At 41.8% G+C, this 27135-nt stretch overlaps 2 long non-coding RNA genes across 2 annotated transcripts; both read left to right on the forward strand.

Annotated features, from left to right (window-relative positions):
- Nucleotides 1-5491: 5491 nt before the first annotated feature.
- On the forward strand, nucleotides 5492-15120 carry LOC135099536 (uncharacterized). Its single transcript, XR_010268072.1, has 4 exons — nucleotides 5492-6505; nucleotides 8849-8979; nucleotides 11425-11555; nucleotides 13998-15120. It is a non-coding gene; the product is annotated as an uncharacterized LOC135099536 (long non-coding RNA).
- A 443-nt stretch (nucleotides 15121-15563) lies between these two features.
- On the forward strand, nucleotides 15564-24432 carry LOC135099537 (uncharacterized). Its single transcript, XR_010268073.1, has 4 exons — nucleotides 15564-16704; nucleotides 19148-19278; nucleotides 21722-21852; nucleotides 24297-24432. It is a non-coding gene; the product is annotated as an uncharacterized LOC135099537 (long non-coding RNA).
- The last annotated feature ends 2703 nt before the right edge of the window (nucleotides 24433-27135 follow it).

A 27135-nucleotide genomic window follows, 5' to 3' on the forward strand; every position in this document is an offset into this window, starting at 1 on the left:
CCACATCTGCTCACTGACACCCTCCTTAACCTGTGTGTGTGTGTACGTATGTGTGTCTGTTAGCACCCTGACACCTGTTTAGCACCTGTGTAGTTAATAAGGTGTGTGTGTGTGTGTGTGTGTGTGTGTGTGTGTGTGTGTGTGTGTGTCACCGTCTTTCAGTCATTATAACACCAAGAATTATTTAATGAGAACAAACCTGCTAACTTTAATGAACACACCTGTTAAATTTACAATCTTTAGAGAGACGTAGGTGAAGAGGGGACCTGGTAGAAGTGTTTAAGTGGTAAAAGGGTTAAAACAAGACAAACAAGCAAAATTCTTAGGATCAGCAACCAGGGTAGAACAAGAATTAACGGGTACAAGCTTGAAAAATTTAGGTTTAGGAAGGAGATAGCAAAAAATTGGTTCTCAAATCGATTGGTATATGAGTTAACGGACTCAGTAATCATGTAGTTAGTGGTAGGACACTAGACAGCTTTAAGAGAAGATTAGATATTAGATATTAGATAGATCCATGGGAATAGCAGATGGAAATAGGTAGGTGTGTTTCATAGAGGGACTGCCACATGTAAGCCTGCTCCCTTCTTGCACCTTCCATTATTTATTATGTTCTTATGTATGTTCACCTGAGACTGATTGTAACACCTGCAAATGTTAATTGAGCCACAGAACACCTGAGAACATTGATATTTGCACCTGGAATAGTTACATAGCGCTTAAGGTCAATATTGCGCTGGAAAATCACCTTGAAATCACTTGAAAAACAGAATTACCACTTGAAAACACATGACAAACTTAATTAAATGACCGAAAACACTTGAGGAAAATTAATAAACACCTTAAGAGATTTAATTAACACTTGAAAACTAGAATACCACTTGAAAACACTAACCTAACCTAACCTAACCAAACTAACCTAACCTAACCTAACCTAACCAAACTAACCTAACCTAACCTAACCTAACCTAACCTAACCTAACCTAACCTTTGTGACTTAATTAACACTTGAAAAATACCTTAATTAACACTTGAAAACTAGAATACCACTTGAAAACACTAACCTAACCTAACCTAACCTAACCTAACCAAACCTAACCTAACCTAACCTAACCAAACTAACCTAACCTAACCTAACCTAACCTAACCTTTGTGACTTAATTAACACTTGAAAAATACCTTCAAAACTGAAATACTACTTGAAAAACACTTGAAAACACATTTGTGACTTAATTAACCTTTGAAAAACACCTTGAAAACTGGAATACCTTTTCAAAACAGCTGAAAACATCTTTGAGACTTAATTAACACTTGAAAAACACTTGAAAACACCTTTGTGACTTAATTAACTCTTGAAAAATTACCTTCAAAACTGAAATACCACTTGAAAAACACTTGAAAACACCTTTGTGACTTAATTGACACTTGAAAGTTTAATTATCACTTGAAAAAAACACTTGAAATTTTTTAATCATTACCTGGAAAACCTTTGAAACTTAATTATCACTTAGAAAGGAAAAAAGAAACTTGGAAAATTAAATAAAACCACTTGAAAACACTAACAATTATAAAAAAAAAGACCCAGAACTAAAAACAAATAATAACTACCTGGAATTTATCAGAAAAAACTAATTATTTCACCTGGAACGACTTTTGCAACCACTTGAGCGCACCTGTCACCCACTTAGCACCACCACCACCACCACCACAAGCCACTGGAACCACCTAGTACCACCTGAAGTCCTGGAATCTACACTTTCACCCTGTACTGAAATCTGGAATAACCTGGAATTGTGTGGCAGCATTTAGAAGTGTCTGAGTTGAAACATCTCTTCAATACTCCAACTGTCACTATCAAAATACACTTATAAACACTTAGAACACATCAAAACACTCTCAAAACACACAAAACACCCCAAAACACACTCAAATACACTTATAAACACTTGGAACACATCAAAACACTCTGAAAACACACAAAACACCCCAAAAGACACTCAAAACCACTCTAAACATCCCAAAACACACTTAAACACATAAAAAACATACCAAAACACTTAAATACACCAAAACACACTTAAAACACACTTAAAACACACCAAAACACATTCAAAACACACTTAAACACTCAAAATACTCCCAAACACACTTAAAACACCTTCAAACACACCCAAACACACTCAAAACATTCCCAAACACACTCAAACATACCTAAACACACCCCAAAATACCTCAGAATACCTCAAAAAACATCCCAAATATATCTTCATAAAACACTTGAACACACACATGGCTACCCATCACTAAAACTCAGCCACCCATCTCTTAAACACAAGGATATCCCATTTAAAACACCCATTCCTACACCTCCATTCCTGCCCATTCCAGCTCCAGTCAGCTTTTCCCCTATTCCTGTGCCTTCCAGTCAATTCTGCCTTATTCCAGCACAATTCCAGTCTCTGCTGTATTCCTATTAAATTCCAGTCAGTTTTGGCCCATTTCCACCCATTCCTGTTAGATTTTCCTGTATTCCCAATCCATTCCAGTCTTGCTTCCCTTTATTTCCAGTCTGCTTAGCCCAATTCCAGTCCCATCTACCCCAATTCCAGTACTCCCCAATTTCTCCCCATCTCAGCCCATCACTGCTACACCCAACTTTAAAACACTGATCCAAACACCCGTTTAACTGCCCTCCCCAACCCTCACACACCCCTCAACACACACACACACACACACACACACACACACACACACACACACACAAAGATACCCATAAACACACCTAAAATATTTTAAAACACACAAAAAACACTAGATACACATCTAAACACACCCAAGACAGCTTCAGGCACACTCAAAACACCCCAAAATTTACCCAAAACACCGCATAACTTACCCAGACACCCCCAAACACCCCCAGCACCCCACCATGCCTCTCTCAATCACCAGTCACCACCACCTCACCACCACCATCAACATGTACAGCAAGGAAGGCGCAGGGGACTCGGGCCCTGACAGACACCACACTGGGGACTACCTGGCACCCTTAGCTTCTGTAGATCTGTCCCGTGTCAACACCCCTGGCGGATCACCCTCCCATGACCCGGCCATCACCCCGCCCTTGAGGACCCCAATTGGGAGCCCCCGGAGGACCAAGGGATGTTGCTGAGGTCACACCTGATTCCGGAATCTTGACACCCCTTCAAGATTCCGAGCCGTTTAACGAAGGGCCGCCTGACAGGTTTGTTTTGGGTGTGTGTGTAGGTTTGTACGGCTCCACTGGGTTGGGGAGTGTTGTTTGGGGAGGTGTGGTGTCAGCTGTTGTGTTCCAGAGAGGCTTGGTTCATGTTTGTGTAGGTTTGGTAAGTGTGTTTTTGCTTTATATATATATATCTTTGGTTTTTATCTTATTGTCTTATCTTCTTCTTCTTCTTCTTCTATTTGCCTTTCTTCTTGTTCTTCTTCTTACTGTTCATCACTGCCAAGAACGTATGTAGAGAGAGAGAGAGAGAGAGAGAGAGAGAGAGAGAGAGAGAGAGTTGTATTATCAATCATTCCCTATTCATTCTTTATTTCTTATTTTTGTTATTATTATTTTGTGTATCATTGAAGTGTATGTGTGTGTGTGTGTGTGAGAGAGAGAGAGAGAGACAGAATATTAAACTAATTTATCTTATATGAATTACATATAAGGGGTGATTACATATTGGGGGTGAGGGGGGGTGAGGGACACGTCTGAGTTAGTGTGGGTGTGTTTGGGTGTGTTTGGAGGTGTGTGGTGTTGTCTGGGTGTGTGTGTGTGTGTTTGCGGGTGTGTGGTGGTGTCTGGGTGTGTGTGTGTGTGTTTGCGGGTGTGTGGTGTTGTCTGGGTGTGTGTGTGTGTGTTTGCGGGTGTGTGGTGGTGTCTGGGTGTGTGTGGGTGTGTTTGCGGGTGTGTGGTGGTGTCTGGGTGTGTGTGTGTGTGTTTGCGGGTGTGTGGTGGTGTCTGGGTGTGTGTGGGTGTGTTTGGGGTTGTTCAGAGGCGTTTGGAAGTGTAAAGGAAATGAAGTTAATAATGACTAAGAAATGAAGGAATTACAGAGAGAGAGAGAGAGAGAGAGAGAGAGAGAGAGAGAGAGAGAGAGAGAGAGAGACATGTTTAGAAGAAGGAAGGAAGGAAGGAAGGAAAAGATTGAGAAACAGTAGAAAGAATTAATAAAAATATGAGAGAGAGAGAGAGAGAGAGAGAGAGAGAGAGAGAGAGAGAGAGAGAGAGAGAGAGAGAGAGAGAGAGAGAGAGAGAGAGAGTTACCTTTAATTACTATGGGGAAAAAGAAAATTAAGTCAGATTTTTAAAGATAATAATTTTTTTTTCTTCTTAATTAAGGGTGAACTAATTGTCTTCCTCCTCCTCCTCCTCCTCCTCCTCCTCCTCCTCCTCCTCCTCCTCCTCCTCCTCCTCCTCCTCCTCCTCCTCCTCCTCCTCCTCCTTTTCTTCTTCCTCTTCTTCCTTCTCCTTCTACCTATTCACCAGTCTTTTCTCAAGGGTGTAGTTGCAGAAATGTTGTTAATCTGTCACTGGAACCTTAAAAAACACCATTGAAAACCTGTGTTAGTTCAGTGAGAGCCTTTTAAAAGAGTGTTTCTCCTGTTAATAATATAGAAATGTTATTAATCTGTCTCTAGAACCTTAAAAACCCCCTTGAAAACCTGCATCACTTCAATTACAGCCTTTGGAAAGTAGTGGAGGTTCTCAAGAGTGTTTCTCCTGTTAATAATATAGAAATGTTATTAATCTGTCTCTAGAACCTTAAAAACCCCCTTGAAAACCTGCATCACTTCAATTACAGCCTTTGGAAAGTAGTGGAGGTTCTCAAGAGTGTTTCTCCTGTTAATAATATAGAAATGTTATTAATCTGTCACTAGAACCTTAAAAACACCCTTGAAAACCTCCACCACTTCAACTAGAGAGAGAGAGAGAGAGAGAGAGAGAGAGAGAGAGAGAGAGAGAGAGAGAGAGAGAGAGAGAGAGAGAGAGAGAGAGAGAGAGAGAGAGAGAGAGAGAGAGAGAGAGAGAGAGAGAGAGATTCTAACTTAAACTTTGCACTAATAATAACCTAGATTAAAAACACACGTCTACTTTGATGATTGCAGAGGAAGACAGGAGGAGGAGGAGGAGGAGGAGGAAGAGGAGGAGGAGGATAAATAATTTAGTTTCTATCTGTTTTTTTTCTTTATCTCTTCCTTATCTTCTCTCCTCCTCCTCCTCCTCCTCCTCATCACCATCACCAGTCCTGCTAACCCATTCCCCTCCCATTACAGTTGCCATTGGGATCTTCCAGAACACAGTGTATGGGACGGCTGCCCATCTCCCATTTAGCTACACGGTGGTGGTGGTGCTGGACTCGGTAAGTGATGGGTGATGGGGAAGAAATGGGTGAAGAAATGGGTGACAGGGAGAAAATAATGTTTTTTTTGTTTATTTATTTAATTTTTTTTGATGGGTAAGGAATGGGTGGTGGAGAAAATAGCGTTTTATTTATTTATTCATTTATTTATCTTCTTCCTGACCTCTTCTCCACTCAAGTAAACTATATCATGTCCCACCAATTCTCTCTCTCTCTCTCTCTCTCTCTCTCTCTCTCTCTCTCTTGAAGTTTTCTATTATTTTTTCTCAAATTAAAGAGGGGTGGTGGAGTTTGACCTCTCTATACCTCACCTGCCTATCAATGAAACTTTTGAATGGAGTTTACTTTAGGAGATACTAGCAGGTTAGGTGGTCACAAATATACCTCTCCTAGCTGAATTTACCGAGTAATTGAAATAACTATGTTTTCAGTTTGGTCTCCCACACACACACAGACAAAATTAAGTCTTTAAAAATACGATATAATTGCTAATATCTTCTGTGGAGTAGGTAATGTAGGCTTCACACATAAACAAACTTGAGTCTTTAGAGAATAAGTTATAATTCCTAATATCTTGTGTGGGAAAATGTTTTGGATTCATTTTAATTAAGTCATCCTCACCCATAAAAACAAAGTTGAGTTAGAGGATATGATAAACAGATTACATGAAGCATTTATCAGACTGAAATGTGTTAGGCTTGAATATTGTAAAATGTTTTGGGACCGTAAGTAAAGCAGATATGTAAAGCCAGGAGTGTTCTAGAGCAAACAGTTTTTATCTTAAGTACAGCCACTGGGATTATGTGTGTAATGAAAATTTGTAGACCAAGAAATTCCCCCATCCACCCAAATAAAAAAATAAAAAAGATTTATATAATTGGATTGGTTCATCATTAACACTGTCACTAAAGCATTACAAAATAAGAAAATGAGAAATTAATAATGGGAAAAATACGAAAAAAGGCCAGAGATAAATGCTAACATAACCATAACAAAGAAAATATTTAAGCCCGCGGTCTCTTCCCCTTGTAAGTCACGTAGCGCAAGGTCAGAAATGGCTTGGCTTCAAAATGTGGCTTTTTTTTCCTGCTCCCTCCTTCAGCTGCACTTTTCCCGCGGTGAGTAGAAAGATTAAGGTTAAGGGAATGTACAGATGCCTCGGTGTGCACTTAAATAGAGGAATTGTGCAAATACAGAATAGATATTTGTTTCCATTTGGGATTCTGTTGGTGTCTTGAGATTAATGAAGTTTTTGTTAGGAATTTCTCACTATAAGTAGCATATCCCATCAATGCAAGCTCATGAAAGACTGTCTACATTTAAAACCTTAATTTCTTAATAACAGGCTGGTGTGACTTGTATAAGGTTATTAATTTGATACTGCATGGCAAGATGTGTAGCAATGGGTGATCTTTTACCGTTTCGCTGTGACACAAAGCAATTAGCAGTGCCAGAAGCAATGTGTGGAGTCCTTATAAGCATAACTAACACAAATTAATAACTGGGAACCCATTTTGACTAAGCCATAAGCCCAGTCATCCTGGGACCACATTCCTTCATGAGTGGCACCAGGTTAGGTGGTGGTAGTGGTGGTTAGGTTAGGTTAATGACTCCCTAGGGTGTGTGTGTGTGTGTGTGTGTGTGTGTGTGTGTGTGTGTGTGTGTGTGTGTTATATATGCTTTTTTTTATTTTTTATTTTTTTTATTTTTTATTTTATTTTTTTTTTTAGGGTGTGGTATAAAATTTCAGTTTAACAAAGAACATGCAATGTTGCTTTTTTTGTTCCTGTGCCCCAGTCAAGCTTGAGTAGCTGGCTTGAGAGAGAGAGAGAGATGAACCACTTTTCACATTCCTTGTCTAAGAATGTCTAAGAATTGTCTAAGAATGAGAATTAGAATATTATGAAAACAGGGCTTTGCTGAGGTCATTAACCTAAGCTAAACTACCTTCATTAACCTCCTTCATTAACCTAATTTAACCAAAAAGGACCTAGCCTAACAAGTACTAATTTGCAAGTATTCACTAAGTTAACTTGTACCGGGAAGGCCTCGTGTCTCGGGTCACGTCAAAGGAACACTTCAAGGGAATATTCATGAGGTGTGTGTGTGTGTGTGTGTGTGTGTGTGTGTGTGTGTGTGTGTGTGTGTGTGTGTGTGTGTGTGTGTGTGTGTGTGTGTGTGTAATAATAATAATAATAATAATAATAATAATAATAATAATAATAAACGGTTTATTCTTTAGGCAGTCAACAAAGTGAAAATGTACATTGGTGGTGGGGAAATACTTGACATTAATCCTAAAGGTAAGTCAACTCTAGAAGAGACTATTGATTGATGGCTCACACCATGGTGGGAATCACACTGAGTCTGTACCGGTCCGTACGTGGCACCTTTAGGGGTGTTATCTTATTGTGGTGTCTGGTGGCACGAGTAGGCCGAGGCGCGTCAGGCGGCAGCATGTTTCTGAGACGTGTGTGTGTGTGTGTGTGTGTGTGTGTGTGTGTGTGTGTGTGTGTGTGTGTGTGTGTGTGTGTGTGTGTGTGTGTGTGTGTGTGAGAGAGTGAGAGAGAGGTTGTTTTCTTGTTAGGTGAGGTGAGTGTAGGTTAGGTTAGGTTAGGTTAGGTTAGGTTAGGTTCAAGGGAATATTCATGAGGTGTGTGTGTGTGTGTGTGTGTGTGTGTGTGTGTGTGTGTGTGTGTGTGTGTGTGTGTGTGAGAGAGAGTGAGAGAGAGGTTGTTTTCTTGTTAGGTGAGGTGAGTGTAGGTTAGGTTAGGTTAGGTTCAAGGGAATATTCATGAGGTGTGTGTGTGTGTGTGTGTGTGTGTGTGTGTGTGTGTGTGTGTGTGTGAGAGGTTATTTTGTTGTTATGTGAGGTGAGTGTAGGTAGGTGTTATGCAGACTGTATATTGAAATATTTCAAGGCAGCTGTGTTATTAATATGCATTGAATACACATTGACACATTGATATGGTGTTATTTGGGAGGGACTAAAGGGCATTTTAATATAATTTTAATGTTAATTTATGGGTGCAGGTAACTAAGGTTTTGTACGTTGGAGAGTGTTGGGCTGCATTCATATCCTGTGTGGTGCCTCACCTTGCATTGTACTCATATTCATTCCAGACAAATAGCCAACCTTTGAACAAGAAATAACGGGTTCAAGCTTGAAAAATTTAGGTTTAGGAAGGAGATAGGAAAAAATTGGTTCTCAAATCGAGTGGTAGATGAGTGGAACGGACTCAGTAATCATGTAGTTAGTGGTAGGACACTAGAGAGCTTTAAGAGAAGATTAGACAAGTTTATGGATGGGGATAACAGATGGAAATAGGTAGGAGTGTTTCATACAGGGACTGCCACGTGTAAGCCTGGTCGCTTCTTGCAGCTTCCCTTATTTCTTATGTTCTTATGTGATTGTATGGATGGCATATGAATTATTTAATGATCATCAATGTGATTTTCAGACACACTTCAGTCACAAGATGAATGCAGTCAGCTACAGCATGACATAGACAAGCTATAGACAGTTGAGAGAGGAAGAAGTCAGTGGCACCCTCACCTCAGACAAGACAAAGCTAACAATTGATAATGAAAGGTGACATTATTCTCTTTAAAGGACTCTATTATTATTGTACCCATGAAAGCTGTTCTATTTTTTATTTATTTCTCTGTATTATAAGTATTTTGTATGTAAACTCCGATCACAATCTCATATCTTTATCTTGTCCTATCACTCCAATCCCTCCTCAGGATCCCCCTAAGTGAAGGTGCCTCTGGTGTTTTGCCTCTGCTAGTTGGGGGGACCTGAGGAGGTATTTTGCTGATTTTCCTTGGAATGACTACTGCTTCCGTGTCAGAGACCCGTCTTTGTGTGCTGAGCGCATAACAGAGGTGATAGTGTCTGGCATGGAGGCGTACATTCCTCACTCTTTTTCTTGCCCTAAACCTTCTAAACCTTGGTTTAACACAGCTTGTTCTCGTGCTATACATGATAGAGAGGTGGCCCACAAAAGGTACTTAAGCCTTCCATCACCAGAATCTCATGCACTTTATATTTCTGGCTGGAACCATGCCAAGTCTGTTCTCCAACTAGCCAAAAACTCCTTCATTAACAGAAAATGTCAAAACCTTTCAAGATCTAACTCCCCTCGTGATTTCTGGCATCTAACCAAAAATATCTCCAATAACTTTGCTTCTTCTTCTTTCCCTCCTCTATTTTAACCAGATGGCACCACTGCTATCACATCTATTTCTAAAGCTGAACTCTTTGCTCAAACCTTTGCTAAAAACTCTACCTTGGAGGATTCTGGGCTTGTTCCTCCCTCTCCTCCACCCTCTGACTACTTCATGCCACCTATTAAAATTCTTTGCAATGATGTCTTCCATGCCCTCGCTGGCCTAAACCCTCGGAAGGCTTATGGACCTGATGGGGTCCCTCCTATTGTTCTCCGAAACTGTGCCTCCGTGCTTGCACCTTGCCTAGTCAAACTCTTTCAGCTGTGTCTGTCAACATCTACCTTTCCTTCTTGCTGGAAGTTTGCCTACATTCAACCTGTTCCTAAAAAGGGTGACCGTTCTAATCCCTCAAACTACCGTCCTATTGCTTTAATTTCCTGCCTATCTAAAGTTTTTGAATCTATCCTCAACAGGGAGATTCTTAAACATCTATCACTTCACAACCTTCTATCTGATCGCCAGTATGGGTTCCGTCAAGGCCGCTCTACTGGTGATATTCTGGCTTTCCTTACTGAGTCTTGGTCATCCTCTTTTAGAGATTTTGGTGAAACTTTTGCTGTTGCCTTGGACATATCAAAAGCTTTTGATAGAGTCTGGCACAAAGCTTTGATTTCCAAACTATCCTCCTACGGTTTCTATCCTTCTCTCTGTAACTTCATCTCAAGTTTCCTTTCTGACCGTTCTATTGCTGCTGTGGTAGACAGTCACTGTTCTTCTCCTAAATCTATTAACAGTGGTGTTCCTCAGCGTTCTGTCACCCACTCTCTTCTTATTATTCATTAATGATCTTCTAAACCAAACTTCTTGTCTTATCCACTCCTACGCTGATGATACCACCCTGCACTTTTCCACGTCTTTTCATAGACGTCCAACCCTTCAGGAGATAAACATATCACGCAGGGAAGCCACAGAACGCCTGACTTCTGATCTTTCTAAAATTTCTGATTGGGGCAGAGCAAACTTGGTATTGTTCAATGCCTCAAAAAGTCAATTCCTCCATCTATCAACTCGACACAATCTTCCAGACAACTATCCCCTCTTCTTCAATGACACTCAACTGTCCCCCTCTTCTACACTGAACATCCTCGGTCTGTCCTTTACTTATAATCTGAACTGGAAACTTCACATCTCATCTCTAGCTAAAACAGCTTCTATGAAGTTAGGTGTTCTGAGACGTCTCCGCCAGTTTTTCTCACCCCCCCAGCTGCTAACTCTGTACAAGGGCCTTATCCGTCCATGTATGGAGTATGCTTCACATGTCTGGGGGGGTTCCACTCATACTGCTCTTCTAGACAGGGTGGAATCAAAAGCTTTTCGTCTCATCAACTCCTCTCCTCTAACTGACTGTCTTCAGCCTCTCTCACACCGCCGCAATGTTGCATCTCTAGCTGTCTTCTACCGCTATTTTCATGCTAACTGCTCTTCTGATCTTGCTAACTGCATGCCTCCCCTCCTTCCGCGGCCTCGCTGCACAAGACTTTCTTCTTTCTCTCACTCCTATTCTGTCCACCTCTCTAACGCAAGAGTTAACCAGTATTCTCAATCATTCATCCCTTTCTCTGGTAAACTCTGGAACTCCTTGCCTGCTTCTGTATTTCCACCTTCCTATGACTTGAATTCCTTCAAGAGGGAGGTTTCAAGACACTTATCCACCAATTTTTGACCACTGCTTTGACCCTTTTAAGGGACTGGCATTTCAGTGGGCATTTTTTTTTTATTAGATTTTTGTTGCCCTTGGCCAGTATCCTTCCTACATAAAAAAAAAAAAAAAAAAAAAAAAAAAAAAAATCAATGTGATTTTCAGACACACTTCAGTCACAAGATGAATGCAGTCAGCTACAGCATGACATAGACAAGCTATAGACAGTTGAGAGAGGAAGAAGTCAGTGGCACCCTCACCTCAGACAAGACAAAGCTAACAATTGATAATGAAAGGTGACATTATTCTCTTTAAAGGACTCTATTATTATTGTACCCATGAAAGCTGTTCTATTTTTTATTTATTTCTCTGTATTATAAGTATTTTGTATGTAAACTCCGATCACAATCTCATATCTTTATCTTGTCCTATCACTCCAATCCCTCCTCAGGATCCCCCTAAGTGAAGGTGCCTCTGGTGTTTTGCCTCTGCTAGTTGGGGGGACCTGAGGAGGTATTTTGCTGATTTTCCTTGGAATGACTACTGCTTCCGTGTCAGAGACCCGTCTTTGTGTGCTGAGCGCATAACAGAGGTGATAGTGTCTGGCATGGAGGCGTACATTCCTCACTCTTTTTCTTGCCCTAAACCTTCTAAACCTTGGTTTAACACAGCTTGTTCTCGTGCTATACATGATAGAGAGGTGGCCCACAAAAGGTACTTAAGCCTTCCATCACCAGAATCTCATGCACTTTATATTTCTGGCTGGAACCATGCCAAGTCTGTTCTCCAACTAGCCAAAAACTCCTTCATTAACAGAAAATGTCAAAACCTTTCAAGATCTAACTCCCCTCGTGATTTCTGGCATCTAACCAAAAATATCTCCAATAACTTTGCTTCTTCTTCTTTCCCTCCTCTATTTTAACCAGATGGCACCACTGCTATCACATCTATTTCTAAAGCTGAACTCTTTGCTCAAACCTTTGCTAAAAACTCTACCTTGGAGGATTCTGGGCTTGTTCCTCCCTCTCCTCCACCCTCTGACTACTTCATGCCACCTATTAAAATTCTTTGCAATGATGTCTTCCATGCCCTCGCTGGCCTAAACCCTCGGAAGGCTTATGGACCTGATGGGGTCCCTCCTATTGTTCTCCGAAACTGTGCCTCCGTGCTTGCACCTTGCCTAGTCAAACTCTTTCAGCTGTGTCTGTCAACATCTACCTTTCCTTCTTGCTGGAAGTTTGCCTACATTCAACCTGTTCCTAAAAAGGGTGACCGTTCTAATCCCTCAAACTACCGTCCTATTGCTTTAATTTCCTGCCTATCTAAAGTTTTTGAATCTATCCTCAACAGGGAGATTCTTAAACATCTATCACTTCACAACCTTCTATCTGATCGCCAGTATGGGTTCCGTCAAGGCCGCTCTACTGGTGATATTCTGGCTTTCCTTACTGAGTCTTGGTCATCCTCTTTTAGAGATTTTGGTGAAACTTTTGCTGTTGCCTTGGACATATCAAAAGCTTTTGATAGAGTCTGGCACAAAGCTTTGATTTCCAAACTATCCTCCTACGGTTTCTATCCTTCTCTCTGTAACTTCATCTCAAGTTTCCTTTCTGACCGTTCTATTGCTGCTGTGGTAGACAGTCACTGTTCTTCTCCTAAATCTATTAACAGTGGTGTTCCTCAGCGTTCTGTCACCCACTCTCTTCTTATTATTCATTAATGATCTTCTAAACCAAACTTCTTGTCTTATCCACTCCTACGCTGATGATACCACCCTGCACTTTTCCACGTCTTTTCATAGACGTCCAACCCTTCAGGAGATAAACATATCACGCAGGGAAGCCACAGAACGCCTGACTTCTGATCTTTCTAAAATTTCTGATTGGGGCAGAGCAAACTTGGTATTGTTCAATGCCTCAAAAAGTCAATTCCTCCATCTATCAACTCGACACAATCTTCCAGACAACTATCCCCTCTTCTTCAATGACACTCAACTGTCCCCCTCTTCTACACTGAACATCCTCGGTCTGTCCTTTACTTATAATCTGAACTGGAAACTTCACATCTCATCTCTAGCTAAAACAGCTTCTATGAAGTTAGGTGTTCTGAGACGTCTCCGCCAGTTTTTCTCACCCCCCCAGCTGCTAACTCTGTACAAGGGCCTTATCCGTCCATGTATGGAGTATGCTTCACATGTCTGGGGGGGTTCCACTCATACTGCTCTTCTAGACAGGGTGGAATCAAAAGCTTTTCGTCTCATCAACTCCTCTCCTCTAACTGACTGTCTTCAGCCTCTCTCACACCGCCGCAATGTTGCATCTCTAGCTGTCTTCTACCGCTATTTTCATGCTAACTGCTCTTCTGATCTTGCTAACTGCATGCCTCCCCTCCTTCCGCGGCCTCGCTGCACAAGACTTTCTTCTTTCTCTCACTCCTATTCTGTCCACCTCTCTAACGCAAGAGTTAACCAGTATTCTCAATCATTCATCCCTTTCTCTGGTAAACTCTGGAACTCCTTGCCTGCTTCTGTATTTCCACCTTCCTATGACTTGAATTCCTTCAAGAGGGAGGTTTCAAGACACTTATCCACCAATTTTTGACCACTGCTTTGACCCTTTTAAGGGACTGGCATTTCAGTGGGCATTTTTTTTTTATTAGATTTTTGTTGCCCTTGGCCAGTATCCTTCCTACATAAAAAAAAAAAAAAAAAAAAAAAAAAAAATCAATGTGATTTTCAGACACACTTCAGTCACAAGATGAATGCAGTCAGCTACAGCATGACATAGACAAGCTATAGACAGTTGAGAGAGGAAGAAGTCAGTGGCACCCTCACCTCAGACAAGACAAAGCTAACAATTGATAATGAAAGGTGACATTATTCTCTTTAAAGGACTCTATTATTATTGTACCCATGAAAGCTGTTCTATTTTTTATTTATTTCTCTGTATTATAAGTATTTTGTATGTAAACTCCGATCACAATCTCATATCTTTATCTTGTCCTATCACTCCAATCCCTCCTCAGGATCCCCCTAAGTGAAGGTGCCTCTGGCGTTTTGCCTCTGCTAGTTGGGGGGACCTGAGGAGGTATTTTGCTGATTTTCCTTGGAATGACCACTGCTTCCGTGTCAGAGAGCCGTCTTTGTGTGCTGAGCGCATAACAGAGGTGATAGTGTCTGGCATGGAGGCGTACATTCCTCACTCTTTTTCTTGCCCTAAACCTTCTAAACCTTGGTTTAACACAGCTTGTTCTCGTGCTATACATGATAGAGAGGTGGCCCACAAAAGGTACTTAAGCCTTCCATCACCAGAATCTCATGCACTTTATATTTCTGGCTGGAACCATGCCAAGTCTGTTCTCCAACTAGCCAAAAACTCCTTCATTAACAGAAAATGTCAAAACCTTTCAAGATCTAACTCCCCTCGTGATTTCTGGCATCTAACCAAAAATATCTCCAATAACTTTGCTTCTTCTTCTTTCCCTCCTCTATTTCAACCAGATGGCACCACTGCTATCACATCTATTTCTAAAGCTGAACTCTTCACTAAAACCTTTGCTAAAAACTCTACCTTGGAGGATTCTGGGCTTGCTCCTCCCTCTCCTCCACCCTCTGACTACTTCATGCCACCTATTAAAATTCTTTGCAATGATGTCTTCCATGCCCTCGCTGGCCTAAACCCTCGGAAGGCTTATGGACCTGATGGGGTCCCTCCTATTGTTCTCCAAAACTGTGCCTCCGTGCTTGCACCTTGCCTTGTCAAACTCTTTCAGCTGTGTCTGTCAACATCTACCTTTCCTTCTTGCTGGAAGTTTGCCTACATTCAACCTGTTCCTAAAAAGGGTGACCGTTCTAATCCCTCAAACTACCGTCCTATTGCTTTAATTTCCTGCCTATCTAAAGTTTTTGAATCTATCCTCAACAGGGAGATTCTTAAACATCTATCACTTCACAACCTTCTATCTGATCGCCAGTATGGGTTCCGTCAAGGCCGCTCTACTGGTGATATTCTGGCTTTCCTTACTGAGTCTTGGTCATCCTCTTTTAGAGATTTTGGTGAAACTTTTGCTGTTGCCTTGGACATATCAAAAGCTTTTGATAGAGTCTGGCACAAAGCTTTGATTTCCAAACTATCCTCCTACGGTTTCTATCCTTCTCTCTGTAACTTCATCTCAAGTTTCCTTTCTGACCGTTCTATTGCTGCTGTGGTAGACAGTCACTGTTCTTCTCCTAAATCTATTAACAGTGGTGTTCCTCAGCGTTCTGTCACCCACTCTCTTCTTATTATTCATTAATGATCTTCTAAACCAAACTTCTTGTCTTATCCACTCCTACGCTGATGATACCACCCTGCACTTTTCCACGTCTTTTCATAGACGTCCAACCCTTCAGGAGATAAACATATCACGCAGGGAAGCCACAGAACGCCTGACTTCTGATCTTTCTAAAATTTCTGATTGGGGCAGAGCAAACTTGGTATTGTTCAATGCCTCAAAAAGTCAATTCCTCCATCTATCAACTCGACACAATCTTCCAGACAACTATCCCCTCTTCTTCAATGACACTCAACTGTCCCCCTCTTCTACACTGAACATCCTCGGTCTGTCCTTTACTTATAATCTGAACTGGAAACTTCACATCTCATCTCTAGCTAAAACAGCTTCTATGAAGTTAGGTGTTCTGAGACGTCTCCGCCAGTTTTTCTCACCCCCCCAGCTGCTAACTCTGTACAAGGGCCTTATCCGTCCATGTATGGAGTATGCTTCACATGTCTGGGGGGGTTCCACTCATACTGCTCTTCTAGACAGGGTGGAATCAAAAGCTTTTCGTCTCATCAACTCCTCTCCTCTAACTGACTGTCTTCAGCCTCTCTCACACCGCCGCAATGTTGCATCTCTAGCTGTCTTCTACCGCTATTTTCATGCTAACTGCTCTTCTGATCTTGCTAACTGCATGCCTCCCCTCCTTCCGCGGCCTCGCTGCACAAGACTTTCTTCTTTCTCTCACTCCTATTCTGTCCACCTCTCTAACGCAAGAGTTAACCAGTATTCTCAATCATTCATCCCTTTCTCTGGTAAACTCTGGAACTCCTTGCCTGCTTCTGTATTTCCACCTTCCTATGACTTGAATTCCTTCAAGAGGGAGGTTTCAAGACACTTATCCACCAATTTTTGACCACTGCTTTGACCCTTTTAAGGGACTGGCATTTCAGTGGGCATTTTTTTTTTATTAGATTTTTGTTGCCCTTGGCCAGTATCCTTCCTACATAAAAAAAAAAAAAAAAAAAAAAAAAAAAAAAATCAATGTGATTTTCAGACACACTTCAGTCACAAGATGAATGCAGTCAGCTACAGCATGACATAGACAAGCTATAGACAGTTGAGAGAGGAAGAAGTCAGTGGCACCCTCACCTCAGACAAGACAAAGCTAACAATTGATAATGAAAGGTGACATTATTCTCTTTAAAGGACTCTATTATTATTGTACCCATGAAAGCTGTTCTATTTTTTATTTATTTCTCTGTATTATAAGTATTTTGTATGTAAACTCCGATCACAATCTCATATCTTTATCTTGTCCTATCACTCCAATCCCTCCTCAGGATCCCCCTAAGTGAAGGTGCCTCTGGTGTTTTGCCTCTGCTAGTTGGGGGGACCTGAGGAGGTATTTTGCTGATTTTCCTTGGAATGACTACTGCTTCCGTGTCAGAGACCCGTCTTTGTGTGCTGAGCGCATAACAGAGGTGATAGTGTCTGGCATGGAGGCGTACATTCCTCACTCTTTTTCTTGCCCTAAACCTTCTAAACCTTGGTTTAACACAGCTTGTTCTCGTGCTATACATGATAGAGAGGTGGCCCACAAAAGGTACTTAAGCCTTCCATCACCAGAATCTCATGCACTTTATATTTCTGGCTGGAACCATGCCAAGTCTGTTCTCCAACTAGCCAAAAACTCCTTCATTAACAGAAAATGTCAAAACCTTTCAAGATCTAACTCCCCTCGTGATTTCTGGCATCTAACCAAAAATATCTCCAATAACTTTGCTTCTTCTTCTTTCCCTCCTCTATTTTAACCAGATGGCACCACTGCTATCACATCTATTTCTAAAGCTGAACTCTTTGCTCAAACCTTTGCTAAAAACTCTACCTTGGAGGATTCTGGGCTTGTTCCTCCCTCTCCTCCACCCTCTGACTACTTCATGCCACCTATTAAAATTCTTTGCAATGATGTTTTCCATGCCCTCGCTGGCCTAAACCCTCGGAAGGCTTATGGACCTGATGGGGTCCCTCCTATTGTTCTCCGAAACTGTGCCTCCGTGCTTGCACCTTGCCTAGTCAAACTCTTTCAGCTGTGTCTGTCAACATCTACCTTTCCTTCTTGCTGGAAGTTTGCCTACATTCAACCTGTTCCTAAAAAGGGTGACCGTTCTAATCCCTCAAACTACCGTCCTATTGCTTTAATTTCCTGCCTATCTAAAGTTTTTGAATCTATCCTCAACAGGGAGATTCTTAAACATCTATCACTTCACAACCTTCTATCTGATCGCCAGTATGGGTTCCGTCAAGGCCGCTCTACTGGTGATATTCTGGCTTTCCTTACTGAGTCTTGGTCATCCTCTTTTAGAGATTTTGGTGAAACTTTTGCTGTTGCCTTGGACATATCAAAAGCTTTTGATAGAGTCTGGCACAAAGCTTTGATTTCCAAACTATCCTCCTACGGTTTCTATCCTTCTCTCTGTAACTTCATCTCAAGTTTCCTTTCTGACCGTTCTATTGCTGCTGTGGTAGACAGTCACTGTTCTTCTCCTAAATCTATTAACAGTGGTGTTCCTCAGCGTTCTGTCACCCACTCTCTTCTTATTATTCATTAATGATCTTCTAAACCAAACTTCTTGTCTTATCCACTCCTACGCTGATGATACCACCCTGCACTTTTCCACGTCTTTTCATAGACGTCCAACCCTTCAGGAGATAAACATATCACGCAGGGAAGCCACAGAACGCCTGACTTCTGATCTTTCTAAAATTTCTGATTGGGGCAGAGCAAACTTGGTATTGTTCAATGCCTCAAAAAGTCAATTCCTCCATCTATCAACTCGACACAATCTTCCAGACAACTATCCCCTCTTCTTCAATGACACTCAACTGTCCCCCTCTTCTACACTGAACATCCTCGGTCTGTCCTTTACTTATAATCTGAACTGGAAACTTCACATCTCATCTCTAGCTAAAACAGCTTCTATGAAGTTAGGTGTTCTGAGACGTCTCCGCCAGTTTTTCTCACCCCCCCAGCTGCTAACTCTGTACAAGGGCCTTATCCGTCCATGTATGGAGTATGCTTCACATGTCTGGGGGGGTTCCACTCATACTGCTCTTCTAGACAGGGTGGAATCAAAAGCTTTTCGTCTCATCAACTCCTCTCCTCTAACTGACTGTCTTCAGCCTCTCTCACACCGCCGCAATGTTGCATCTCTAGCTGTCTTCTACCGCTATTTTCATGCTAACTGCTCTTCTGATCTTGCTAACTGCATGCCTCCCCTCCTTCCGCGGCCTCGCTGCACAAGACTTTCTTCTTTCTCTCACTCCTATTCTGTCCACCTCTCTAACGCAAGAGTTAACCAGTATTCTCAATCATTCATCCCTTTCTCTGGTAAACTCTGGAACTCCTTGCCTGCTTCTGTATTTCCACCTTCCTATGACTTGAATTCCTTCAAGAGGGAGGTTTCAAGACACTTATCCACCAATTTTTGACCACTGCTTTGACCCTTTTAAGGGACTGGCATTTCAGTGGGCATTTTTTTTTTATTAGATTTTTGTTGCCCTTGGCCAGTATCCTTCCTACATAAAAAAAAAAAAAAAAAAAAAAAAAAAAAATCAATGTGATTTTCAGACACACTTCAGTCACAAGATGAATGCAGTCAGCTACAGCATGACATAGACAAGCTATAGACAGTTGAGAGAGGAAGAAGTCAGTGGCACCCTCACCTCAGACAAGACAAAGCTAACAATTGATAATGAAAGGTGACATTATTCTCTTTAAAGGACTCTATTATTATTGTACCCATGAAAGCTGTTCTATTTTTTATTTATTTCTCTGTATTATAAGTATTTTGTATGTAAACTCCGATCACAATCTCATATCTTTATCTTGTCCTATCACTCCAATCCCTCCTCAGGATCCCCCTAAGTGAAGGTGCCTCTGGCGTTTTGCCTCTGCTAGTTGGGGGGACCTGAGGAGGTATTTTGCTGATTTTCCTTGGAATGACCACTGCTTCCGTGTCAGAGAGCCGTCTTTGTGTGCTGAGCGCATAACAGAGGTGATAGTGTCTGGCATGGAGGCGTACATTCCTCACTCTTTTTCTTGCCCTAAACCTTCTAAACCTTGGTTTAACACAGCTTGTTCTCGTGCTATACATGATAGAGAGGTGGCCCACAAAAGGTACTTAAGCCTTCCATCACCAGAATCTCATGCACTTTATATTTCTGGCTGGAACCATGCCAAGTCTGTTCTCCAACTAGCCAAAAACTCCTTCATTAACAGAAAATGTCAAAACCTTTCAAGATCTAACTCCCCTCGTGATTTCTGGCATCTAACCAAAAATATCTCCAATAACTTTGCTTCTTCTTCTTTCCCTCCTCTATTTCAACCAGATGGCACCACTGCTATCACATCTATTTCTAAAGCTGAACTCTTTGCTCAAACCTTTGCTAAAAACTCTACCTTGGAGGATTCTGGGCTTGTTCCTCCCTCTCCTCCACCCTCTGACTACTTCATGCCACCTATTAAAATTCTTTGCAATGATGTCTTCCATGCCCTCGCTGGCCTAAACCCTCGGAAGGCTTATGGACCTGATGGGGTCCCTCCTATTGTTCTCCGAAACTGTGCCTCCGTGCTTGCACCTTGCCTAGTCAAACTCTTTCAGCTGTGTCTGTCAACATCTACCTTTCCTTCTTGCTGGAAGTTTGCCTACATTCAACCTGTTCCTAAAAAGGGTGACCGTTCTAATCCCTCAAACTACCGTCCTATTGCTTTAATTTCCTGCCTATCTAAAGTTTTTGAATCTATCCTCAACAGGGAGATTCTTAAACATCTATCACTTCACAACCTTCTATCTGATCGCCAGTATGGGTTCCGTCAAGGCCGCTCTACTGGTGATATTCTGGCTTTCCTTACTGAGTCTTGGTCATCCTCTTTTAGAGATTTTGGTGAAACTTTTGCTGTTGCCTTGGACATATCAAAAGCTTTTGATAGAGTCTGGCACAAAGCTTTGATTTCCAAACTATCCTCCTACGGTTTCTATCCTTCTCTCTGTAACTTCATCTCAAGTTTCCTTTCTGACCGTTCTATTGCTGCTGTGGTAGACAGTCACTGTTCTTCTCCTAAATCTATTAACAGTGGTGTTCCTCAGCGTTCTGTCACCCACTCTCTTCTTATTATTCATTAATGATCTTCTAAACCAAACTTCTTGTCTTATCCACTCCTACGCTGATGATACCACCCTGCACTTTTCCACGTCTTTTCATAGACGTCCAACCCTTCAGGAGATAAACATATCACGCAGGGAAGCCACAGAACGCCTGACTTCTGATCTTTCTAAAATTTCTGATTGGGGCAGAGCAAACTTGGTATTGTTCAATGCCTCAAAAAGTCAATTCCTCCATCTATCAACTCGACACAATCTTCCAGACAACTATCCCCTCTTCTTCAATGACACTCAACTGTCCCCCTCTTCTACACTGAACATCCTCGGTCTGTCCTTTACTTATAATCTGAACTGGAAACTTCACATCTCATCTCTAGCTAAAACAGCTTCTATGAAGTTAGGTGTTCTGAGACGTCTCCGCCAGTTTTTCTCACCCCCCCAGCTGCTAACTCTGTACAAGGGCCTTATCCGTCCATGTATGGAGTATGCTTCACATGTCTGGGGGGGTTCCACTCATACTGCTCTTCTAGACAGGGTGGAATCAAAAGCTTTTCGTCTCATCAACTCCTCTCCTCTAACTGACTGTCTTCAGCCTCTCTCACACCGCCGCAATGTTGCATCTCTAGCTGTCTTCTACCGCTATTTTCATGCTAACTGCTCTTCTGATCTTGCTAACTGCATGCCTCCCCTCCTTCCGCGGCCTCGCTGCACAAGACTTTCTTCTTTCTCTCACTCCTATTCTGTCCACCTCTCTAACGCAAGAATTAACCAGTATTCTCAATCATTCATCCCTTTCTCTGGTAAACTCTGGAACTCCTTGCCTGCTTCTGTATTTCCACCTTCCTATGACTTGAATTCCTTCAAGAGGGAGGTTTCAAGACACTTATCCACCAATTTTTGACCACTGCTTTGACCCTTTTAAGGGACTGGCATTTCAGTGGGCATTTTTTTTTTATTAGATTTTTGTTGCCCTTGGCCAGTATCCTTCCTACATTAAAAAAAAAAAAAAAAAAAAAAAAAAAAATCAATGTGATTTTCAGACACACTTCAGTCACAAGATGAATGCAGTCAGCTACAGCATGACATAGACAAGCTATAGACAGTTGAGAGAGGAAGAAGTCAGTGGCACCCTCACCTCAGACAAGACAAAGCTAACAATTGATAATGAAAGGTGACATTATTCTCTTTAAAGGACTCTATTATTATTGTACCCATGAAAGCTGTTCTATTTTTTATTTATTTCTCTGTATTATAAGTATTTTGTATGTAAACTCCGATCACAATCTCATATCTTTATCTTGTCCTATCACTCCAATCCCTCCTCAGGATCCCCCTAAGTGAAGGTGCCTCTGGCGTTTTGCCTCTGCTAGTTGGGGGGACCTGAGGAGGTATTTTGCTGATTTTCCTTGGAATGACCACTGCTTCCGTGTCAGAGAGCCGTCTTTGTGTGCTGAGCGCATAACAGAGGTGATAGTGTCTGGCATGGAGGCGTACATTCCTCACTCTTTTTCTTGCCCTAAACCTTCTAAACCTTGGTTTAACACAGCTTGTTCTCGTGCTATACATGATAGAGAGGTTGCCCACAAAAGGTACTTAAGCCTTCCATCACCAGAATCTCATGCACTTTATATTTCTGGCTGGAACCATGCCAAGTCTGTTCTCCAACTAGCCAAAAACTCCTTCATTAACAGAAAATGTCAAAACCTTTCAAGATCTAACTCCCCTCGTGATTTCTGGCATCTAACCAAAAATATCTCCAATAACTTTGCTTCTTCTTCTTTCCCTCCTCTATTTCAACCAGATGGCACCACTGCTATCACATCTATTTCTAAAGCTGAACTCTTTGCTCAAACCTTTGCTAAAAACTCTACCTTGGAGGATTCTGGGCTTGTTCCTCCCTCTCCTCCACCCTCTGACTACTTCATGCCACCTATTAAAATTCTTTGCAATGATGTTTTCCATGCCCTCACTGGCCTAAACCCTCGGAAGGCTTATGGACCTGATGGGGTCCCTCCTATTGTTCTCCGAAACTGTGCCTCCGTGCTTGCACCTTGCCTAGTCAAACTCTTTCAGCTGTGTCTGTCAACATCTACCTTTCCTTCTTGCTGGAAGTTTGCCTACATTCAACCTGTTCCTAAAAAGGGTGACCGTTCTAATCCCTCAAACTACCGTCCTATTGCTTTAATTTCCTGCCTATCTAAAGTTTTTGAATCTATCCTCAACAGGGAGATTCTTAAACATCTATCACTTCACAACCTTCTATCTGATTGCCAGTATGGGTTCCGTCAAGGCCGCTCTACTGGTGATCTTCTGGCTTTCCTTACTGAGTCTTGGTCATCCTCTTTTAGAGATTTTGGTGAAACTTTTGCTGTTGCCTTGGACATATCAAAAGCTTTTGATAGAGTCTGGCACAAAGCTTTGATCTCCAAACTACCCTCCTACGGTTTCTATCCTTCTCTCTGTAACTTCATCTCAAGTTTCCTTTCTGACCGTTCTATTGCTGCTGTGGTAGACAGTCACTGTTCTTCTCCTAAATCTATTAACAGTGGTGTTCCTCAGCGTTCTGTCACCCACTCTCTTCTTATTATTCATTAATGATCTTCTAAACCAAACTTCTTGTCTTATCCACTCCTACGCTGATGATACCACCCTGCACTTTTCCACGTCTTTTCATAGACGTGCAATCCTTCAGGAGGTAAACATATCATGCAGGAAAGCCACAGAACGCCTGACTTCTGATCTTTCTAAAATTTCTGATTGGGGCAGAGCAAACTTGGTATTGTTCAATGCCTCAAAAAGTCAATTCCTCCATCTATCAACTCGACACAATCTTCCAGACAACTATCCCCTCTTCTTCAATGACACTCAACTGTCCCCTCTTCTACACTGAACATCCTCGGTCTGTCCTTTACTTATAATCTGAACTGGAAACTTCACATCTCATCTCTAGCTAAAACAAGCTTCTATGAAGTTAGGTGTTCTGAGACGTCTCAGCCAGTTTTTCTCACCCCCCCAGCTGCTAACTCTGTACAAGGGCCTTATCCGTCCATGTATGGAGTATGCTTCACATGTCTGGGGGGTTCCACTCATACTGCTCTTCTAGACAGGGTTGGAATCAAAAGCTTTTCGTCTCATCAACTCCTCTCCTCTAACTGACTGTCTTCAGCCTCTCTCACACCGCCGCAATGTTGCATCTCTAGCTGTCTTCTACCGCTATTTTCATGCTAACTGCTCTTCTGATCTTGCTAACTGCATGCCTCCCCCTCCTTCCGCGGCCTCGCTGCACAAGACTTTCTTCTTTCCTCTCACTCCTATTCTGTCCACCTCTCTAACGCAAGAGTTAACCAGTATTCTCAATCATTCATCCCTTTCTCTGGTAAACTCTGGAACTCCTTGCCTGCTTCTGTATTTCCACCCTTCCTATGACTTGAATTCCTTCAAGAGGGAGGTTTCAAGACACTTATCCACCAATTTTTGACCACTGCTTTGACCCTTTTAAGGGACTGGCATTTCAGTGGGCATTTTTTTTTTATTAGATTTTTGTTGCCCTATGGCCAGTATCAACTTCCTACATAAAAAAAAAAAAAAAAAAAAAAAAATCAATGTGATTTTCAGACACACTTCAGTCACAAGATGAATGCAGTCAGCTACAGCATGACATAGACAAGCTATAGACAGTTGAGAGAGGAAGAAGTCAGTGGCACCCTCACCTCAGACAAGACAAAGCTAACAATTGATAATGAAAGGTGACATTATTCTCTCTTTAAAGGACTCTATTATTATTGTACCCATAGAAAGCTGTTCTATTTTTTATTTATTTCTCTGTATTATAAGTATTTTGTATGTAAACTCCGATCACAATCTCATATCTTTATCTTGTCCTATCACTCCAATCCCTCCACTCAGGATCCCCCTAAGTGAAGGTGCCTCTGGTGTTTTTGCCTCTGCTAGTTGGGGGGACCTGAGGGAGGTAATTTTACTGATTTTCCTTGGAATGACCTACTGCTTCCATGTCAGAGAGCCGTCTTTGTGTGCTGAAGCGCATAACAGTAGGTGATAGTGTCTGGCATGGAGGCGTACATTCCTCACTCTTTTCTTGCCCTAAACCTTCTAAACCTTGGTTTAACACAGCTTGTTCTCGTGCTATACATGATAGAGAAGGTTGCCCACAAAAGGTACTTAAGCCTTCCATCACCAGAATCTCATGCACTTTATATTTCTGGCTGGAACCATGCCAAGTCTGTTCTCCAACTGGCCAAAAACTCCTTCATTAACCAGAAAATGTCAAAACCTTTCCAAGATCTAACTCCCCTCGTGATTTCTGGCATCTAACCAAAAATATCTCCAATAACTTTGCTTCTTCTTCTTTCCCTCCTCTATTTCAACCAGATGGCACCACTGCTATCACATCTATTTCTAAAGCTGAACTCTTTGCTCAAACCTTTGCTAAAAACTCTACCTTGGAGGATTCTGGGCTTGTTCCTCCCTCTCCTCCACCCTCTGACTACTTCATGCCACCTATTATTAAAATTCTTTGCAATGATGTTTTCCATGCCCTCGCTGGCAGCTAAACCCTTGGAAGGCTTATGGACCCTGATGGGGTCCCTCACCTATGTGTTCTCCGAAACTGTGCCTCCGTGCTTGCACCTTGCCTAGTCAAACTCTTTCAGCTGTGTCTGTCAACATCTACCTTTCCTTCTTGCTGGAGAGTTTGCCTACATTCAACCTGTTCCTAAAAAGGGTGAAACCCGTTCTAATCCCTCAAACTACCGTCCTATTGCTTTAATTTCCCTGCCTATCTAAAGTTTTTGAATCTATCCTCAACAGGGAAATTCTTAAACATCTATCACTTCACAACCTTCTATCTGATCGCCAGTATGGGTTCCGTCTCAAGGCCGCTCTACTGGTGATATTCTGGCTTTCCTTACTGAGTCTTGGAGAAATTCATCCTCTTTTAGAGATTTTGGTGAAACTTTTCCTGTTGCCTTGGACATATCAAAAGCTTTTGATAGAGTCTGGCACAAAGCTTTGATCTCCAAACTACCCTCCTACGGTTTCTATCCTTCTCTCTGTAACTTCATCTCAAGTTTCCTTTCTGACCGTTCTATTGCTGCTGTGGTAGACAGTCACTGTTCTTCTCCTAAATCTATTAACAGTGGTGTTCCTCAGCGTTCTGTCACCCACTCTCTTCTTATTATTCATTAATGATCTTCTAAACCAAACTTCTTGTCTTATCCACTCCTACGCTGAGTGATACCACACCTGCACTTTTTCCACGTCTTTTCATAGACTTGCAACCCTTCAGGAGGTAAACATATCACGCAGGGAAGCCACAGAACGCCTGACTTCTGAGTCTTTCCAAAATTTCTGATTGGGGCAGAGCAAACTTGGTATTGTTCAGTGCCTCAAAAACTCAATTCCTCCATCTATCAACTCGACACAACCTTCCAGACAACTATCCCCTCTTCTTCAATGACACTCCAACTGTCCCCCTCTTCTACACTGAACATCCTCGGTCTGTCCTTTACTTATAATCTGAACTGGAAACTTCACATCATCATCTCTAGCTAAAACAGCTTCTATGAAGTTAGGTGTTCTAGAGACGTCTCCTCAGTTTTCTAGCACCCCCAGCTGCTAACTCTGTACAAGGGCCTTATCCGTCCATGTATGGAGTATGCTTCACATGTCTGGGGGGGTTCCACTCCATACTGCTCTTCTAGACAGGGTGGAATCAAAAGCTTTTCGTCTCATCAACTCCTCTCCTCTAACTGACTGTCTTCAGCCTCTCTCACACCGCCGCAATGTTGCATCTCTAGCTGTCTTCTACTGCTATTTTCATGCTAACTGCTCTTCTGATCTTCTTACTAGCTTTCTGCATGCCTCCCTCCTTCCATGGCCTCGCTGCACACCAGACTTTCTTCTTCCTCTCACTCCTATTCCTGTCCACCTTCTCTAATGCACTGGGGATTAACCATTATTCTCAATCATTCATCCCTTTCTCTGGTAAGCTCTGGAACTCCTCTTGCCTGCTTCTGTATTTCCACTCTTCCCTGGCTTGAATTCCTTCAAGAGGAGGTTTCAAGACACTTATCCACCAATTTTTGACCACTGCTTTGACCCTTTTAAGGGACTGGCATTTCAGTGGGCATTTTTTTTTATTAGATTTTTGTTGCCCTTGGCCAAAGTATCCTTCCTACATAAAAAAAAAAAAAAAAAAAAAAAATCAATGTGATTTTCTAGACACACACTTCAGTCACAAGATGAATGCAGTCAGCTACAGCATGACATAGACAAGCTATAGACAGTTGAGAGAGGAAGAAGTCAATGGCACCCTCACCTCAGACAAGATTAAAGCTAACAATTGATAATGAAAGGTGACATTATTATTCTCTTTAAAGGACTCTATTATTATTGTACCTTACATGAAAGCTTTATTCTCTCTTTTTATTTATTT

Source organism: Scylla paramamosain, unplaced genomic scaffold (genome assembly GCF_035594125.1).
Source record: "Scylla paramamosain isolate STU-SP2022 unplaced genomic scaffold, ASM3559412v1 Contig143, whole genome shotgun sequence".
Classification (NCBI taxonomy): domain Eukaryota; kingdom Metazoa; phylum Arthropoda; class Malacostraca; order Decapoda; family Portunidae; genus Scylla; species Scylla paramamosain.